We start from the raw sequence: 5,000 nt of genomic DNA, 5'->3' as shown, positions 1-5,000 counted from the left end.
CTCTACTTCCTGTTAAATCACTTTCTCTTCCTTTTTACTGAGTGTGAGATCGTAGGCTGATGAGGTCATAGTATGAGTTAAACTAACCAATCAGCAGCTTTGCATCAAATCACACTCAGTGGAACTTCACACACATTACACACACTCACTATAATCACACTTTCTTTCTTTCTTTCTTTCTGTTACAGTATTTTAATTGTTTACATTTTTATGTTATTTTATTTTACTTATTTTTATACATTTTTTTAACTCTACGTCAATTGGTGTCTGTTTTTGAGACATTTAAGAACGTCACATAAATCCATCATTCAGCTCATAAATGCTCTGAAAGTGTTTGACTTCCATACAAAAGCTTCTGACTTTCACTCGACAGAAACGAGTCTGAAATGAGATTTTATGAATCTTAGTGTTCAGTTGTGCTGCAGGCTGAAGGTGGAGCTCTGTGTGAGAGAGAACAGCGCTGTGTGATTTACTCGTCTACAGTGTGATCTGTTCATTCTCACACTGTTTATGTTCTTCTCAGCATCCGGCGTACCTTCACTCTCCCTCTCCCTCTCTCTCTCTCTCTCTCTTTGTCTCTCTCTCTCTGTCTCTCTCCCTCTCTGTCTCTCCCTCTGTCTCTCTCTCTCTATCTATCTCTCTCTCTCTCTCTCTCTCTGTCTCTCTCTCTCTCACTGGTGAAACATTGTGTGGGGACATTAGACAATTTTTATCATTTCAATGTATATGTTTTATTTCCTAACACACACACACACACACACACACACACACACACACATACACACCCCACAATTAGACCTCAATAGCAGTCATATTGTTTATTAGCATGTCTTTATATCCTAATTGCTAATTAGCAGCTTTCCATCTGCAGCACTGTGTGTGTTTAATATCAGTAATATTATTATAATCATTATATAATCTGAACACATTAACATTGATGTTATCTGTATCACTTCCTGTTTATTAGCTGTTTTTTTAGACACTAAAAGACCCACAACGTAAATGCCTTGTGTTTCATTGTAGACTTTTTAATAAATGGGTTGTAAACTTCAGTGTGAGAAAAAATCCTCTGGTATAAAGTCTAAAATAATCTATAGACATGTTGTGTGTCTTTGTGTTGAGCAGCGCAGAATCCAGCACATCATAGAGGATCAGATTAATATAGAAATGTACCTGTCTCTTATTCACACACACACACACACATACACACACACGCACGCACACATACACGCACACACACATACACACACACGCACGCACACATACACACACACGCACACACACATACACACACACACGCACACACACACACACTGGTAGTAAAGGCTGGCAGAAACTGGTGCTATTCATCACACTTGTGCTCCAGCAGAAACATCTAGAATCTAAACACAATAAAGTCTGGTGTAAACACGTCTGTGAACAAACTGCCACGTGACACAAACACAGTGACACAAACTCAGTGACACAAACACAGTGACACAAACACAGTGACAAACTCAGTGACACAAACACAGTGACACAAACTCAGTGACACAAACACACAAACACAGTGACACAAACTCAGTGACACAAACACAGTGACACAAACTCAGTGACACAAACACAAACACAGTGACACAAACTCAGTGACACAAACACAGTGAGACAAACACACAAACACAGTGACACAAACTCAGTGACACAAACTCTGACACAAACACAGTGACACAAACTCAGTGACACAAACACACAAACAGTGACACAAACTCAGTGACACAAACTCAGTGACACAAACTCTGACACAAACACAGTGACACAAACTCAGTGACACAAACACAGTGACAAACTCAGTGACACAAACACAGTGACACAAACACAGTGACACAAACACACAAACAGTGACACAAACTCAGTGACACAAACACAGTGACACAAACTCAGTGACACAAACACAGTGACACAAACTCAGTGACACAAACACAGTGACACAAACTCAGTGACACAAACTCAGTGACACAAACACAAACACAGTGACACAAACTCAGTGACACAAACACAGTGAGACAAACACACAAACACAGTGACACAAACTCAGTGACACAAACACAGTGACACAAACTCAGTGACACAAACACACAAACAGTGACACAAACTCAGTGACACAAACTCAGTGACACAAACTCTGACACAAACACAGTGACACAAACTCAGTGACACAAACACAGTGACAAACTCAGTGACACAAACACAGTGACACAAACACAGTGACACAAACACACAAACAGTGACACAAACTCAGTGACACAAACACACAAACACAGTGACACAAACTCAGTGACACAAACACAGTGACACAAACTCAGTGACACAAACTCAGTGACACAAACTCAGTGACACAAACACAAACACAGTGACACAAACTCAGTGACACAAACACAGTGAGACAAACACACAAACACAGTGACACAAACTCAGTGACACAAACTCTGACACAAACACAGTGACAAACTCAGTGACACAAACACAGTGACACAAACTCAGTGACACAAACACACAAACAGTGACACAAACTCAGTGACACAAACTCAGTGACACAAACTCTGACACAAACACAGTGACACAAACTCAGTGACACAAACTCAGTGACACAAACTCAGTGACACAAACTCAGTGACACAAACACACAAACAGTGACACAAACTCAGTGACACAAACTCTGACACAAACACAGTGACACAAACTCAGTGACACAAACTCAGTGACACAAACTCTGACACAAACACAGTGACACAAACTCAGTGACACAAACTCAGTGACACAAACTCAGTGACACAAACTCAGTGACACAAACACACAAACAGTGACACAAACTCAGTGACACAAACTCAGTGACACAAACTCAGTGACACAAACTCTGACACAAACACAGTGACACAAACTCAGTGACACAAACTCAGTGACACAAACTCAGTGACACAAACTCTGACACAAACACAGTGACACAAACTCAGTGACACAAACACAGTGACAAACTCAGTCACACAAACACAGTGACACAAACACAGTGACACAAACTCAGTGACACAAACACACAAACACAGTGACACAAACTCAGTCACACAAACACAGTGACACAAACACAGTGACACAAACACACAAACAGTGACACAAACTCAGTGACACAAACACACAAACACAGTGACACAAACTCAGTGACACAAACTCAGTGACACAAACACACAAACACAGTGACACAAACACAGTGACACAAACACAGTGACACAAACACAGTGACACAAACACACAAACACAGTGACACAAACACACAAACACAGTGACACAAACACACAAACACAGTGACACAAACACAGTGACACAAACACAGTGACACAAACACAGTGACACAAACACACAAACACAGTGACACAAACACAAACACAGTGACACAAACACACAAACACAGTGACACAAACACAGTGACACAAACACAGTGACACAAACACAGTGACACAAACACACAAACACAGTGACACAAACACAAACACAGTGACACAAACACACAAACTCAGTGACACAAACACAAACACAGTGACACAAACACACAAACACAGTGACACAAACACAAACACAGTGACACAAACACACAAACTCAGTGACACAAACACAAACACAGTGACACAAACACACAAACACAGTGACAAACTCAGTGACACAAACACAGTGACACAAACTCAGTGACACAAACACACAAACAGTGACACAAACTCAGTGACACAAACTCAGTGACACAAACTCTGACACAAACACAGTGACACAAACTCAGTGACACAAACTCAGTGACACAAACTCAGTGACACAAACTCAGTGACACAAACACACAAACAGTGACACAAACTCAGTGACACAAACTCAGTGACACAAACACAGTGACACAAACTCAGTGACACAAACACAGTGACAAACTCAGTGACACAAACACACAAACAGTGACACAAACTCAGTGACACAAACTCAGTGACACAAACTCTGACACAAACACAGTGACACAAACTCAGTGACACAAACTCAGTGACACAAACTCAGTGACACAAACTCAGTGACACAAACTCTGACACAAACACAGTGACACAAACTCAGTGACACAAACTCAGTGACACAAACTCAGTGACACAAACTCTGACACAAACACAGTGACACAAACTCAGTGACACAAACACAGTGACAAACTCAGTCACACAAACACAGTGACACAAACACAGTGACACAAACTCAGTGACACAAACACACAAACACAGTGACACAAACTCAGTCACACAAACACAGTGACACAAACACAGTGACACAAACACACAAACAGTGACACAAACTCAGTGACACAAACACACAAACACAGTGACACAAACTCAGTGACACAAACTCAGTGACACAAACACACAAACACAGTGACACAAACACAGTGACACAAACACAGTGACACAAACACACAAACACAGTGACACAAACACAAACACAGTGACACAAACACACAAACACAGTGACACAAACACACAAACACAGTGACACAAACACAGTGACACAAACACAGTGACACAAACACAGTGACACAAACACACAAACACAGTGACACAAACACAAACACAGTGACACAAACACACAAACACAGTGACACAAACACAGTGACACAAACACAGTGACACAAACACAGTGACACAAACACACAAACACAGTGACACAAACACAAACACAGTGACACAAACACACAAACTCAGTGACACAAACACAAACACAGTGACACAAACACACAAACACAGTGACACAAACACAAACACAGTGACACAAACACACAAACTCAGTGACACAAACACAAACACAGTGACACAAACACACAAACACAGTGACACAAACACAAACACAGTGACACAAACACACAAACTCAGTGACACAAACACAAACACAGTGACACAAACACACAAACACAGTGACACAAACTCAGTGACACAAACTCGGAGTTTATTTAAAAC

General features: G+C 40.9%; 1 protein-coding gene across 1 annotated transcript in view; it reads left to right on the top strand.

Moving 5' to 3' along the window:
• The window catches only part of LOC132862139 (neuromedin-K receptor), a 4,268-nt gene extending 3,269 nt beyond the window's left edge, over window positions 1-999 (top strand). The window contains exon 5 of the mRNA XM_060894015.1: window positions 1-999. This exon is cut by the window's left edge and continues 390 nt beyond it. The gene's annotated coding sequence lies outside the window, so the exon portion shown is untranslated.
• The last annotated feature ends 4,001 nt before the right edge of the window (window positions 1,000-5,000 follow it).

This window comes from Tachysurus vachellii, chromosome 19, assembly GCF_030014155.1.
Source record: "Tachysurus vachellii isolate PV-2020 chromosome 19, HZAU_Pvac_v1, whole genome shotgun sequence".
Taxonomy (NCBI): Eukaryota; Metazoa; Chordata; class Actinopteri; order Siluriformes; family Bagridae; genus Tachysurus; species Tachysurus vachellii.
Note: the sequence above shows the minus strand (reverse complement) of the source record. Positions and strands in the feature narration are given on the sequence as shown.